This window comes from Microtus pennsylvanicus, chromosome 12 (assembly GCF_037038515.1).
Source record: "Microtus pennsylvanicus isolate mMicPen1 chromosome 12, mMicPen1.hap1, whole genome shotgun sequence".
NCBI lineage: Eukaryota > Metazoa > Chordata > Mammalia > Rodentia > Cricetidae > Microtus > Microtus pennsylvanicus.
The window spans coordinates 44,505,394-44,522,141 of record NC_134590.1 but is presented as its reverse complement, the minus strand read 5'-3'; positions in this window follow the sequence as shown (position 1 = coordinate 44,522,141).

Sequence of the window (16,748 nt, the reverse complement as noted above, 5' to 3'; positions counted from 1 at the left end):
TCCCTACAGGCTGTTCTCTGGTCCTACAGGAACTTGGTCAGGGATGGGAATGATATGTGTGACATTGTGTCAACTTGATGATGGCCTCCGTGATGCGGGTTTTCCCTCACAGTGAGTGAAGGCAAACAAACAATACAAAAGACAGGCAGGCAGGTGGGCGGGGCTGTGCAGCTTGAGGTCTCCTGTGGGGAGAGGGGGTTTGAGATTTTCCTCCACAAGTCCCCAGATGTCAATAATGGTGCAAAGAAGACACTCCTGTGAGTCTACACCAAATAACCCACAGAAGGGTCCTTCTATTTTGTTCTTGGATTGCGAGAAAGGCATCTTTGCTCATCTGGGGTCTTAACTCCTCTGCCCTGAATCTCAGAACCATTGTCCCCTTGTTGCTCACCTCAGCCTGCTGGGAAGGTAGGTAGCTCTGGTTCAAAGTGAACCTTGGTTGTGTGAGCTCTGCCTTCTGCTCTCTCACACCCCCCTGGCAGCGTGAGCAGGATCGTACCTCTCAGAGGCAGAAGGGCAGCCCACCTTCACCCCCCTGCCTGGGGACACAATGTTCCTGACGGTGCATCTGACCTTTCACCTCCTTTCCAGCATTCTCTCCCTGTTGTCTCCTAGGGATCTTTGCTAGAGTCTTTCTGGGTCACCTTTATCTTAACAGAGCTTTTTTTTTGTTTTTTTTTTCCCCACCCAAAGTCTTCCAGCATTGAGCTTCACCCCCTTGGAGGTAATTAAAATGACCCCCTAACAGGAGAGGGACCTACGCATTTGCCAGGTTTTCAGAGTCTCTGTTGCTGCTGCTGCTGCTGCCCTAAATGGAATGTGAGAGCAAATAAATATCCACCTACTTGGAGCTCTTTAGTTTGACAATCTTTCTAGTTTCACGAAAAATTTCAAGACTTTTTTTTTATACACGGCGTATATTGTCAATTCTGTCACCTTTGGCTGAGAGATCTTGTTAGGAGAAGCAGCAGGTCCGTATTTCCACCTTAGGACAATTGTGCCTCTGCTCAAGTCTAGAAGTCTTGTGTCAAACCCAGCTCCCCGGTCAAACGCCTGTGCTGTCATGGGCAGCATTCGCAGAGGCTGTGTGACTTGGAACAGGAAGAGGGATCCAGGCTGAGAGGTAAGTGGGGTAGGAGAACGCCTGAGTACAGACTTGGAGATCCATCCGTGAGGGTGGCACAGATGTTTTCTGAGCCGAGGAAAGAGAGATTAGCATTCTCAGCAGAGGAGAGAGCCTGTGCACAGGTGTGGCGAGCCCAGCAGCCACCCACCTAGTGATGACTTTGCTTCCAGACTGTCAGCCACCTCTGCAGCACGCTCTTGATCTCAGTACCTGTGGCAACGGCTGCTCTCCCCCATCCTCTTCCTCCCTCCCTCCCTGCCTCTCTTTTCTCCCCTTTCACCTTCTTTCTCCTTCCTCTCCCTCAGTCTCCTCCCTCCATTCCCTCACTCCTTCCCTTTCCCTTTTTGTCTGTGCTCAGGATTGGCCTGGGGGCTTCACATGTGCTAGGGATGCCCTCTACCATTGAGCTGCACCCTAGCCTCTGCCTCGTCCACCTCTACAGGACTGTTGGACACTCTGCATCTCTGTGTCTGTTGAAGGCCAGGCTGGGGCTCAGTCACTTTGTAGTTGCGGAGGTCCTATAGAGGGTTCTTTTCTCCAACAAAGGACATCGTGTTTCTTCCTAGACTGTGTAAAGGTGTGTGTGTGTAGTGGTGGAGCAGAGCTCAGATCCGTCTTGGTGGAAAACAAAGGGAAGCTTGCCTAAATTCGACTCTGCCTATATAACACATGAAGCATTTTCCTGCAAAATAGGAGTTTTAATATTTGATATGTTTTTTGTGAACACCTCCCACATCGACTGAATTATTGGGCTTGGCTCACAGGCCTGTATAAATATTTCTAGAGGAGAAGCCACATTAAAGAGTCGTCTTCCCTCGCTTTGTAAGCTCTCATTTTATTTACACATAAATCTCGGGAAGAATCCCTCTTCTCAACTTCAGATTCCTCCAGCCTCTAAACACTGGCCTTTTTATGGACGGAAAAATCTCCTGATTTGTATTCCTCCAGCGCCTTCAACAATAAAGCCACCCTCATTATGGAATAAAATTTAAAACTGTCTCCCAATTGTGCAGTTGATGTGAGTCAGACCTATTATGTTCGCTTTACTATGGTGGGATCCATGATAGATGGCGAGGGGAATTCTGAGGACCCTGGGGATTCTGACGCTCGGCATGCTAAGTGAAGTGGCTGCGTGTAACCGTTTATCAGTGGAGAGCAGAAAGTCTGCCCAAGGCAGCTGGCACACATTGTAACCTGACAGGGCTTGATTGTGTTCGCTCAGATTAGCTCTAGACGCCTTCAGTGCATGGGGTCAGAGGGCTGTGAGTTTGCTGGCAAGAGACTTATCTCTCTATTCCTGGACATCCCTCTCAACAAAATCTTTGTGATGTGTGTGGGTGAGTGTGCATGTGTATATGTGTGTGCCTGCGTGTGTGTGCATGTGTTTGTGTGTGCGCACATGTGTGTGAATATGTGTGTGTCTTCATGTATGTGCATGTGTTTATGTGTGTGCGCGCACGTGTGTGTGCCTGCCTGTGTGTGCATGTGTTTATGTGTGTGCGCGCATGTGTGTGTGCCTGCCTGTGTGTGCATGTGTTTATGTGTGTGTTTTGTATGCATGCACATGTGTGTGTGAACATGTGTATGTGTGTGCTGTGTGTGAGTGTGTGCACATGTGTGAAGTTTAACTATTTTACACACATAACATGATTTGGGTCCATACTGCGGATCCTGTGGCTGAAGTGTGAGTAGCGTGTGTCTGTTTCCTTTGTCATGTGTACACACAGCTCTGTGGATGAGCAGCTGCTCACTCTTGCTTTCTCTGCCTCTTTTTTTAGAACTAGAGAGCAGGCACCTTTGGCACGGTTTGGTGACCTTCTGGCTTGTCTTGTTTTTTCCTGATTTCTGCGTGGAGCAGGGGATCTGTTCTGTGACGACTGGCTTGGTGTCCCAACATATTTTCAGCACCCCCAGAGCCACCATTGTCCTTAATTAAGCCACAAGGCATCGTTGGGGTGGGAACAGTTAATAATCCCCTCTTTTCAGGATTGCTTGAAGTGTATTTGGCTCAAAATAAAATGCAGAGGAAGGCACGGTTCTTGCCTGAGAGCATGGGATGATAGACGCACCGCTGAGCTGAGCAGGACTCACAGTCGGAGGCTGCTTGGAGATTCGCTTCTGGATCCTCTCCACCAGTCACAAGCAAGGCCAGGCCAAGCTCATTTACAGGCTGGTACCTAGGTGGCTTAAGTACCTGGTGTTCATGGAGCCAGGGCAACCTCTTGCTGAGGATGCAAAAACATGCCTTACAGCTTGAGAGGTGGAAGGTGGGGGTCTAAAGCAGCTTTGGCTAATTTCCTTTTCAATTCTTTTGCTTTCCCAAAATAGTCTTGGCTCACGAACAAAGGATGTTTCCCAATATCGTTTGGGAAATAGATGGCCCTTGAAAAATGAGACTCCGCAGATAACCGGAGTCTTCTTAGCAGGTCTCGGTTGTTTACAGAGCATTCACATACCGACATTAGGAAGAATTCTTGGAAGAGGACGTTGGAAAGAGTAAAATTTCTCTTTGCGTCTTATCCCATCTTTTTATGCTTTATTTTTAACTAGGTCAGAAAGAGATGGAGTTGTCTTCAAATACTGTGTGTTAGTTAACTCATTAGCTACCAGTTGCTACTTCCCCGATCTCTGCCAAACTCTGCACTCCGTCTAATATATATTTTAACAGTGCTGTATAAATCAGCATGGGCAGTCCCTTGGTCCATCCAGAGCCAGAAAGAACAAAACCTCCGCCAGTGACCCATGCCTTTCTCTTACAGTCCTTTTGTATCCTATTCACATTCCCTGTAGGTCACAGCTTTTTGTTTTGGTTCCCCCCTGCCCACCACACTCTCCTTTATTTCCCCGTGTCTCTTTAAATATAGAGTGTCTTCCTCACATAGCAAGTTTACAGAATATTATCTTGCAGAATATGGTTGATTTGATATATATCTTGAAGTTGTACATTTGGGTCATAAACAAGTGGCTGTGTCTAGGTCCCTGGTAACGGTGCCTAGGAAGAGCAATTGCTCCTGCTCATCTCCCTCCCAAGCCCTTTCCTCCTGCTTCTATCTTTGTTATTTTAGGGTTAGTATAGATTCATCATTTATTAAAGGCTAATTGTTACTAACTTACACAAGGCAGCTTGACCCGATCCCACATAGAGTTGGATGAGTAACTTGCCGAGGCAAAACAGGAGAAGAATAAACGGGGCATAAAAACAATCAACATTTACTGATGTCCGACCCCGTGTGCAAAGGTGTCTCACGAGAACCCCGTGAAATGAGCATCCAGTGCGAGCAGTGAGGCCTGGGCTTTCTCCCCCTCCCTGGCCCACACAGTGGTAGAGCAGAGATTGGATCAGGAAGATGTGACTTTGGAGGATAATCGAGAGGATTTAACAGGTGTGGGCAGATGGGAGGGGAAAAAGGACAGGTTGAAGATGACAAATTTCACTCAGTAATGAGCAATTAGTTAAAACACATGTTAGGACATACATTCACTTGTCATCCGCAGACACGCAAGATTAATCTCGGGACCTAGAAACAAAAAAAGCAGTGTCGCAGCTCACCAGGGGAGGCAGGATGGAAGTCTGCTCCTGTGTTCCTACGGGAGCTAATCTGTGGGAGCTGCCAGCTGCAGGCCAATCCCTAGGCACAATGACAAGCGTGTCCCTTGAACCCACAGCCCCACTGCGTGTGTGAGAAGCTCTAAACAGTTCCTATGGCAGGGAGTAATCTGGATTTTTTTTGTCCCCCCCTCTCTTTTTTAAAACTAGTTATTTGAATCTTATACAGCTAATTTTGATTATATCCAACCACTCCCCAATTACTCCCAGATTTATCCCCCTTTCCCTTTCAACCCAGCTTTGATTCCTTAAAAAGACAAAAAAACAAGAACAACCCACCATCTAGTACAGTTTTTCTACCCAGCCAGCATGTGATGCCCATACACTGCTGTTTCCTGCAGTATTCCTTCCACAGCTGAGTGAAGTGGGCTCCACTAGGCTGAGCCCTCGTGTGTGTGTTCCCGGTAGGAAAGCAGATCTGCATTTCTTTCCTAGTTCAGTGTTGCCAGGAAGACGGAAGACAGCATCTCCTACAACTCTTCCCTCTATCATACTCTGAGCATTCAGTGTTGCCAGGAAGACAGAAGACAGCATCTCCTGCAACTCTTCCCTCTATCATACTCTGAGCGTTCAGTGTTGCCAGGAAGATGGAAGACAGCATCTCCTGCAACTCTTCCCTCTATCATACTCTGAGCAGTTCTGGCATCATGTTTCAGCCAAGGGCAGGTGCATCCTCCATAGTGAACAAAAAGCCAAATCAGTGCAGTGAGAAGCACTTTTGGGCCGCTAGGACGGATGTAGGTGAATGGGCTTGCTACATAAACCCGAGCCTGGAAATCACAGAAGAGAAAAGATTGAAAGTTGTCCTCTGACCTCCATACACATGCCATAGCCCTTGTCATCCAGCATTCACATGTACACACACACGCACACAAACACACACACACACACACGAGAAGACAGAACCATGGATCCATGGATACTAGATTTTTAAAACGGCACATCAGTGTCAAAACCAAGTGCAAAATGGTGAACTGAGAAGCTTCAAGCTTCTATGAAGTGGGCTAGAAGAACCCTCGTGGTCATTACAGAAAAGTCAGACATTTCTGAAAAGATGGGAACCTCACAGTGGTGAATCCCACTGCTTGTCTGTAAGAGGGGAGGTCTATTGAGCTGGGAATATGTCCAGCAAGTGTGGTAAGACAGTGACCTTGGGTGGAAACATAATGTCACTTTAGATACCTTTGCCTGCTTCACACATCTGTCAAACATGCATAATAACCCTTCCTCCTCTCGCATGGGGACTGAGGATTAATTAATAAGTGATAGTAAATTGCTTGGCACTCCTCAGAGGCAACACATCCTACACGTGCAAAGAACTGTTATTAGCCAGCAATTCAGCAAGCTATGGAGTCTTAATGACTTCTGGGAGGCTGGTGGAGCTCACGCTGTGATCTTTCCAGGTGGGGAGCAAAGGTTGAGGGTCTAGATGGCACTTTAGTTCCCTCTCCCAACCCTGCTATGAAACAAGTCATTCTCCTCCACTAGAAAAAGTGCCCTACCTTATGAAATTAGACATTTTTCTTGACGCAGGCTGAAAATACTCAATGCATGGAATGGTGTTTCACAGAAATGATTCTCAGAGCACCAGGCCCATGAGCTGAGATGAGCAAATCCAAAAAAGGGTCTTATTGCTGCTGAAGCCTTGGGGGGATGCTGCACGTTCTGCATTCCTTGTGGAGCCGAATATTGCATAGCAGTGCATTGACGTCTGGCAAGGGGCTTGAAGATGCATTGACCTTTACTGTCCTTGCTTTCTCGGGAAATTATTGGATAGGTAGACACTTGCAAAAGTGGCTCTCACGCCACTCTGGGAGTGTTCAACCCCTTGGATCGTGACTTCGCAGTTCTTCTTAGTAAATGAGGTCAGTTTCTCTGTTGTTGATTCCTGGCTGGATTTGTATTGCAGAAGCTACAGCAGCCCCCATGCCTCGGTTGGCATGGATGTGAGTTAAATGACAGGATCGTTGTGATGAGCCTTAGGAAATTCTGCAGCACTCAGGTAATACGCTGGGAGCTCTGCCAGCTTCCATGGGGACAAGCCTGGGCAATCAACCAGAGCAGGAGGAAACTCCGTTCCCCTTTGCCCTAGTCAATAGCCTCTGAACCCCAGAGTGGTGAAGCTGCAGGTCTTGAAGGGCGAATGCAGCACCCATGAGCACTGTGAGTTACTTAGCTGGGCTTTGCGTTAAGGCACTAAATTTCGAGCAGCTATAAACCATGGGTTAATGATATAATAGTGTCATAATTTTTAAAGTTCTAATTCCATCTGCTAGTCCTAGGTCTGTCTGGTAGCATTATAAATTGGTCATTGATCCATCCTGATCCCTTTAGCTAGACTGGCTATGCTAAGCACCACGCTGTTGCTACCTCTGTTCCCTCTCTTGTGCACTTTAAGGAATGCCTGGCAACCGGAACACCCCACATTTCTTTCCATGGTGTGGTTCCAGGTTATATTCAGTTGATAAGAGGCACTGTAGTAAGATTCCGGAAGTGACAATGGAGGTGAAGGTTTGTTCTTCATAATAGTCACGAGCAGAAACACGGCAGGTGCTGGTGTGGTTTTTATTACCATGTTGGGGTGCATGCCTCAGAGTGGCCCACAATGAAGCTGTATGTTGTTTCCTCAAGGCTCTGGCACTTGCTGGGGTCAAGAGCTCAAATAGCCCTTTCTCTGGCCTCTGCATCCTCACCTTTTCCAAGCGTTTGGGCAGCTCCTGGTCAGGGAGACGTTCATAAGGATGAAAGACTTTCATTAGGATGCTTTGGCTGTTCTGATAAAGGAACATCTAGGGTCTAGCATGTATTGGTGACTTGTGTACCTGCAGACCAAGCCATGATTTAGCTTCCAACCTTGCTATGCCGTAGCTCAATGACCTTCAAAAGTTCCTGGGTCTCTTGAATCATCCCCGGCAACATTTTCATCCGGTGTGATATGGAGACAGCGATGGTTGCCCCACAGAGGTTATTGTATAGCGTGGACAAGGTGCCAGCTGCAGAGCCTGAAACACGCTGTCGCTCTTTCCTTCCTCAGCTCATACTGATTCTCTGAGGATTTCCCATTGTGCATCCTGATCCCACTTATCTCCCTGTCTCTTGTTTCTGCCCTCTACCCTTGCATCCTCCTTGTCCCCCCAAAACAAAACAAAATTAGCCCATCCATCTTTACTCGTAAGGGTTCATTGCTATGAGTCACTGCACCTGGCTTCTGCTACGCCATAAATACAGGCTTTCTCTGGGGCTCCTCTTGGCTGTTCCATTGTCCCGTGTCATGTGTCGTGGAGATCCTGCTGTTTGGGATCTCCATGTAGGTTTGTCCCCTTCACATGCTCCAACAGTGCATAGATGCAGGGGATGTTGAGGTGGTCACCCACACCCCAAGTTCTGGGCCTGGGTGGTAGCTGGATTGGTCAGTGTGCCGGCTTTCCCTCATTGGCATTACCCCGGCGAGCTCTCCAGCACTGCCTCAGCAGCTCATCCAGGACAGTCAGCCTCAAGAACTGGGGCCAGTTCTCCTGATCAGGTCCCCAGATTTGACCCACTCACACACCACCAGGGTCAGTTCTACTGTTTTGCCCAGGTGAGGTGCTTGGCCCTTTCTCCCAACTGCTGCAGGGGGTATATGGGGGGGTCAGTTCTTCTGCCCTCACACCCTCAGGACTGGCTCCCCTGCACCCCCGCCAACAACAGGTCAGCTCTAGTATGCTGTCCAGGTGGGCTACAGGGCCTGCTCTTCTGTCATGCCGGAACTCTTTAAAGGGCAGTTGTCCTCTTAGCTTGGGCTGTGTCCCAGTTTCCAGTGGATAGAGTCTGAATTATTGAGTTGCCCTTCTTCAGCCTGCCCCATTTTGCTCCCTTCTCTTTCCTCTACACGATAACACATCACATTAGTACATGCCGGGCAGTGGTCAGAGACCTGCAGAGTGACTCTGGTCCTTTTGCAGTCTCAGGCATCGTGTGCTCCTATTGCAAAGACTGTTTTCTAATAAGTAAAATGTTTTACTCGAGTGAATTTAAACACAATTGCTGCTGTTATTTCTCAGGGAGTTGCCTTTGAAATCAGCAAACAAATCGAAACATTTCATTCCCTGGCCAAGATCTCAATAGGCTTGTAGCAGAACTCGGAGGAGCCGGGCTACAGCACCAGCAAGAAAGAAGAGGGAAACCGTGCATATTCCCACTTAGAGATACTGCAGTTGCTCGGTTGGGGAGGCTCCACCGGGACTGTATTGACAACGTAAAGCCAGAACTTTCTTGAGTCTTGATAGCCTCAATTTGTTGGCCACTTCTCTGTGAGGAGGTGTGGGGTGCCAGACTGCCTAGGCTTCCGATAGAGGCAAATTAAAGCAGGAGCAAGAGGAAACCCAGGTCCCTAGAGATCTTCTGTATGGCTTAAGACCATGGCCAAAGATAGCACGTGTTTTGTTTTAACAATGCAGATTAGTTTCTCTTTGCATAACATATTTATCATGATTTTAATAAGAAAACAATATTTATCCCATGAACCGTCATAGACAGAAGACTTATATACCAGGTTTATTTTTTATAATAAATAGTAATAATTCTGAAAAGACAATAGTCTCAAGGCTCAGGTAGAGCGGGGGTTTAAATTCTGTCTCGTTTATTTTTATAGCTATGTGACTCAGGGAATTCTCTTCTCTAAGCTCGTTTATTTAATTTTTTTTATCTAAAAGCAAACAGAAAAAAAAGAAAAAGAAAACCATATTGCTGTTTTTCTAGATATTTTGAGGCTGGAGTTTGGGATGGGCCTTAGATGGTGGGCTATGGTGTTCTGAAACCTAACTACACATTGCTTCCCTTTCTTTTCAGAAGTAGTTTAACTTTATTCCATTGAATATGGGTTATACTAGCTGACTTCCTTCTTACACATACAATAGAATGGAAGAGATAGGATGTCTTTCAAAAATAAGGTGTAAGTTGTAGGGATTCGTGTGGAGAGTGAAGGACATAATCCAGGTAATCATATGCATATATGATATACGACAGTGTCATAATGAAGCCTATCATTTAATACAATTAAGGAATGAAATAGAACGGAGTACGAAAAGACTGTGGCTTTTCTCTTGGGAGGTGTCACATCCTCCCTTAAATTATTGGCTCCGGTAAAAGCCTGCTGCCACATCAAAGGTAGCTCTTTGGAGGCAAGACCGGTGTAAGCTTGCAGCAGTCCTTTGGAGGCATATCCTGGTGGAGGTGGGGTGTCTCTAAATCCAGCCTTGAGAACCAATGGATTGGCTGAAACCTCAGGAGAGTCACGGAATCTATCTTTCAAAGCAGGGAATGCAAAATTGCTAGCTGGGGGAAATGGTAAATGATAAATCTTGCTTTTCTGAGGGACTAAATATCAATAGCTAAGTGATATGAGTGAGAGATGTATAAAACTTAAACAATATCAATTTTTTGTCCAAACATGCAATAAAGACAAAAACAATCTCATGGTTTGTTGATAGAAGAAGACAGACAGAGATGACGTTACTAGGGTTAAGGCTATGATGTTGGTGCGTCATGGGACATGGACAAATGTCCTGTTGTTGATGGAAACCACAGGAAGACGAAGGGCTTAACTTTGCTCTATGCTAACAGAAACAGAAGATCTGCTGCACTCAGGAATCAAGTAGAAATAACAGTCCGCATTTCTAGGCTAGCATTTCACAAGCTCTCTCAGAAAAGAAGCAGATAGCATTTTAGGCTGGTGGGAACCTATAGTCTCTGCTGCACCTACTGGATTCCGCCATCACAGAGTGAAGAAAGTAAAGTGTAAATGAATGGGTATGACTGTTGTACTGAATTTCGGTCCCGGAGTGTGAGAGGGATGCAGGGAAGTGGGTGATTGCAGCGCAGAATCGGTTGTAGACTCTGGCTCGTCGGCGGTGATGGGAAGATTGAGGAGACTGGCTAGGCTATATGTGTTTACTGCCTATAGAAATCATCACAGAAAGTTCTGGTGGCGAGAGGCCTGACACCAAAAGCTATGCCTGGGAAGCTGTGCAGTCGCATGGAGGTCCAGTAACTGGGTGACCTTGAGTGTGCAAGATTGTGTTCCTTCATCATTGATGTGAGTCTTTAGAACTAGTTTGCTTACGGGAAGTGGGAGGGGTGACTGTTCTGCACACCTGAGTAGGGTGAGCGTGTGACATTTGTGTTGTCTGTATGTGTAAAAACATGCTTGTGTTATTTTAATTTTCCCAAATTATTGGCCATAGCAGATCGACATACTATCATTCTTGCTCATTCTCTCAGCTTCCTGAGGTCAGGCATGGTGTTTGCGTTGCCTTTCAGTTTCTCCGAAGAGGCCAGTACTTGAAAGTGTGTAACCCAGCTAACCAGGGACAGCTTGGTGCAAAGAGAGAGAACCTTGGGATTTAGAGGACATTTCTTTGACAGAGCTTATTATAAGAAAAAAATACTGTGGGAAAGTTCTAACCTCTGCTTCTTTCACCATCGCTAGTGAGAGCAGAGGTGTTGAAGGAGTGTTGATTCAACTCGTAGCACACTCTGAGATGCCAACTCACCTCACACAAGACATGGAGAAGAGCCTTGGGACCCAGAGTGATGACACCTCCTGTTTTATAGTGTGGCCCGGTGTCATTTTCTGTGAATGTGTTCAGACAGTTTTATTCTTGTCACTGACATCAGAAAGAAACATGTTGGACCGGTTTCTTTTGGTTGGTTGTGCATGGGCTAAAGCAACAGGAAAGAAACAGCAGTGTATGTGACCAGCCTGTCCAGCGTCTGCCTTACTTTGTCTTGGTTTTACTAGAAGAGTCCAACTAAATTTTTTTTTTAAATAATGAGGTTAATTTTGTTGGAAAATGCTCCTTAGTTGACTTCTTTTGTTTGCTAAGTTTTGAAATATTATTTAATTCCTTTACATGTTAACTACATCTTGGGGAACACGTTTTTACCCACAGTCTGCAGCAGTTTGTATTGAAACCCAGTGTACTGCTATATAGTCATCCCAACCTGTTCTTGTTCACTAATTACTTCAAAAATGATTAGAAATGGGATTGTGTGTAGGGATAAGTAGAATGCATTTTGTGAACTTGCCTAATATTACCTTAAGATTTATGGAGTACTTCAGTGCTTCCCAAATTTGATGATCTTACTTTTGATTTTTGATACATGGGGAGGTGTGCGGCAATATGGGCAAAACGGGAAAAATCGGTAATGTGGACTTTCACTGCTGTGTAACATTGTCAGTAATGATTTCAGGTTGTTTGTATACTGATGTTTGTATGCTAGTTTCTTGGCTGTTGTGCCCACTGCCACCCTGTAGCAAACCTGTATTGGGCCTTGAATCTATTGATAAACAGTAAATTTCTAAAGCAAAGCAAAGGCGAATAACAGGATAGATTTACTGAGCATTCCCAGGATGGTCTCAGTCCTTTGTGTTTTTTTCCTGAGAACTCCGTTTCTATTTCTCTCAGGTGCAGAACGTGACACACATAAAAGAAACAATTCCATTTCCTTCCATCTTAGCAAACCAATGAGTTTATCGAGGTTATTTTCAGGCTCATGGGTGCGAATTTACTTGCAGGGGCAACAGCATCACCAAAAAGCTCACCTAACTGTACTGAAAACTCACAGAAGCTGCAGCACTGAAGTTCCCTGTGCACGCACAGGCAGCTACAATGCTGGGTTCTCTCTGTCTGGCACTTGTTTCATGGCTTCTGTAATCTCAGGTGGTGGCCTCATGAGCTTTGGACATTTCACGAGCTTCTTGGGTCTTGTCAGCATCTTGTGCATTTGACAAGTCCCCCTTCTTCTTGCAAGGGGGATTACTACATCTCGGAGGAAACGGCTACACCAAAGATTCCTCCACTGTAAATAACACATAAACAAACAAGGGACTAACAGCTCTTTCCCATGGAAACGGTGTGGGTTATGGTAACTATTCAGGACTCCCGTACCAGAGCAACAATTGAATACAGTCAGTTGCTAACTGTGGGCACAGAGTAAGTCTCCCCCCGCCCCTGGTAAACAGCAGCTGCAGCAAGTTTGCAGGAATATCTCACAAGGTTATTATTTCATTGCTTCTTCCTCTGCACATACTCTTTCTGTGCATGCAGACAAAGACGTACACATTTAATGGGGAAGGAGAGACATTTTTAAGCCTAATTCTTATACATTCTAGAATGAGTGATAGAAAGATGAGTTTCTCTTGGATAAGGGCTCTCTGAAAGATCGTCCAGGTCCTCTTCCTGGATGCCGAGTCTTGGTAACCTTTCCAGAGAAGCTCAGGCAGTCTGCAGAGGACACATTTCACTTTAGCCCAATTAAAACGGGAATACATCCCTAAGCCTGTTGGAACTGGCCATTACCATTGAAGGATAGATTTCCCGTCAAACTGAGCTAATCGATTAGATAGAGAGGCCAGCCCTAAACTTGAACTATAGTTTCAACTTGAAAATGTCAATTGGAATTAACACATCCTGGGGTGGGTATGGAGATGCACACCTATAATCTCAGAATTTAGGAAGCTGAGGCAGAAGGATCAGGGCTTCAAGAACAGCCCGGGCTATACAAGATTCTGTCTCAAAATCAAACAGAGAAAGAAAATCAGTTAGTCTATTTACTACTAATATGCACTGTTCTCATGTCCTTCCGAGATGGCCTTCGTTGTCTTTTCTCAGAACTTTCCTCTGCTACAGCGCCAGAGAACCAGCTCCTCTCCAAAGCGCCAACAGGACACGAGCGAAGGACCCGTGTCCGGTCACCACAGGTTTTCTAAGCTCTAATAGCCGAGGCTGCTTGTGAGAAGACGACAAGGGCAGCTGCCATGGGGCCTTGTCCTGACTCATATTCACAGACACAGGCAGTGGGGTCTGAGGAGAACATGGCGGGAATTGTCACGATGTTGTCCCCAGCACTCTGAAGAGTGCCTGTGTACCTTGCTCTTTTCTCCTTCACTCATTCCTGAGTCTTTTTCCCTTGATAATTTGTTATAAGTCACAGACCTGAAACTTAACCGAGTTCAATATTTTCATTCCTAGGTTTAACTTTCTTCATGATTTTGACACACGCTCGTTGTATATACTAACTGCTTTATGTGTGCATGTGTTTGTGTGGGCCCAAGTACATGGGGGGGGAGGTAGAAGTCAATTTCAGTCCACTTTGTTTTCTGCGACTGGGCCTTTCATTTGATTTCGAGCAGTGGTTCTCGACCCTCCTAATGCTGCGACCCTTTAATACAGTTCCTCATGTTGCGGTGACACCCTAACATGAAATTATTTTCACTGCTACTTCATAACTGTAATTTGACTACTGTTATGAATCATAATGTCAATATCTGTTATGTAGGAGATGATAGTCAACCCTTGTGAAAGGGCCATTTGACCCCCAAAGGGCTTGTGACCCACAGGTTGAGAACTGCTGGCCTAGATATTACTGATTAGGCTAGGCCAGTGAGACACAGAGATCTCCTGGTTCCACTTGTCAGTGTTCAGATTGGAAGCATGTACCACCATATGCAGGATTTTATGTAGGTTCTGGCTGTCAATCTTAGATTCTCTGGCTTGGCAGTGAGTTCCAGCGGAGATGTCTCTCCAGCCCTAACTGTACATATTTATGGAGGGTAGTGTGATACTTCAGTACATAGGTACAATGAGTAACGATCCGATGCAGGTGGTAGCATGATTGATGGAGCTATTAGGACCTCAAGAGAAAGGAAAGAAAGCAGATGCATTTTGATGGACCAGGGAACAGACGCCCAGGTATGGTGGGGTAAACAGCCACGGGATATTAGAGTCATAACTCACTTGGAGGCATAACTGGCATAAGAGGCAAACAGTCAAGTCTAGGTGTCAAGAATCCCTTTCCAAGGTGGAGGTCAGAGGATCCTAGATTCTTGAAAGACCTGAGACAAGCAATCAGTGACAAAGAGGTCAACAGGAAAAATGCATCTCCCTCTCTTGCCATCCACCATAAGAAACCAGAAGATATTGGTAAGTGTCATAAAAATTCCAGGCCAGCTTCCAGTAGCTCCCACACCTCAAATCAGGGCTTGCATACCAACTTCCTTGCCCATCATATGCCAGGCCAGCCTGGGCATCCTATTCTACAACTGAAGGTCAATATTTCAAACACTCTGTGGCTCTTGTCTCCCCCTGGACCTTGGCTGGAGTCACCTGCATGAGTGACAACCTTGGGCAGTGGAGGTTGAGGTGTGGTGAACAAGCACCCGGGCTTTTTAGGCACGAAGTCTCTTTAGCCCCAGAACTCTGCAGGTGGCATCTGCCAAACCTACAAACAGGAATCCCATCCGAGTCTCAGCAAATGGGAGGTCCTTCTCCACAGGTTTCTGTGATCTGATCCACCTCCGAAGCATGCTTTCTTTAAAATAGGAACAATAAGAGTCCCTGCATCCTGTGAATTTTGTAAATTTAAATTAAATGATGTTTGTAAAGCCTGAGGATGCACATGCCCAAGAAAGAATAAGTGTTAAATGAATCCTGCTCAAACAATTCACTTACATTTGTATTAATAACGTTTTCAAAAGGCCCTCTTCAGAGGGAGAGTGGGCTTCAAATTGGCTTTCGGGCTCAGACTAAGCCTGTCTTTAGATGGAATCTTCTCTCAGCTGAGGGCCGTTCTTTTCAGCACCTGCACCAATTAGCGGTTTCAGCCTTCTGGACTCAGACTCAAAGACTGCATTAATGTAGACCCTTCAGTGTATGACACTCTAGAGTTTATTCTCCTTACCAACCTCTCCTGCCTTTCCTTCAGATGCACACATCATATGCTCACAGAAATGCAGAGCAAGTCTTTCAGAACACAGGAAGAATATTCCATAGAACCCCTGTTATGCTCTGATGGCAAGCTTGCATGGATTCGTACCATGTTTAAGTTTACTCGATTCACATGATATATTCGCTATGTCTCTGTAGGACCTAGCCCAAAGGGATCACTGCCTGATCATAAGGCAATTCTGTAGTTCAAGTCCTGAAACAGGAACTACCTTGTAAGAGTTCAGTAGTGCCCATGCATTCATTTTCTCCCTACAGATATATTCTTAGCAATTGTCATTTACAACTGGTTAAGACTTGGGAATGAGAGGAAAACAGTATTTAAACAAACCAGTGAGCAAAAATATAATTTTTCCAGACACACAAAATCATTAGCAAGTGTGAATGTGGCTGATTCTATGCCACATCAACATCTAAAGGGTTCATTTTGCAGAGTTCACTTGTGGGGAGGTCATTCGAGCATCCGTTTCTCTGCCTCTTCCTTTTCATCCTCTTGATTACCGGGTTATTTGCCCTCTGAGATACAGGCACGGGGTGGTCACCACTCATTCTCAGATACTTCTATTTTTTTTGTTTCTTCCTATGACGCTGCAGAAACTGCATCAACTACAGAAGACTCGGAAACAAGGATATTGTTATTGGGTGGAAGGCGTGGCTCTGTGTGTCAATAGTTGTGATGTGGGGGATTTGGAATCACAAGCAATAGAAAACCATGCCTCCAGGAGTCTGAAACATGAGGATATTACTGCTTAATTATATGAGTATGTGTGTGTGTGTGTGTGTGATGTATGAACATCTGTGTGTGTGATGTATGAACATCTGTGTGTGTGATGTATGAACATCTGTGTATGTGGGTATATATGTCCATGTGTAGATGCAGAGGCCAGAAGAAAACATCAAGTGTTCTGCTTTACTATGGGCTGGGGTTACAGGTATGTGGCCACACCTCATTTTTGATATGGGTACTGGGATTTAAAGTCATGTCATACCCACACACTCCTAAGCTATCTCTTCAGCCCCTGTTTTTAGACCTGGTCATTTACTCGTATTCTTTTTTTTTTTCTTAATTTTTTTTACTTTTTGTTGTGTGTGGAATGTTCATGAGGCTATCATACTGCAAATGCTCACTTGTAAATTGCTTTCATCTGATCAATAGCGTGCTTATGGGATTAATTTGTATTGATTTGTGGAGCTCTGGTGTATTCTTTTTCACTGCTATATGGGATTCCCTCACGGGCATAGCACAATT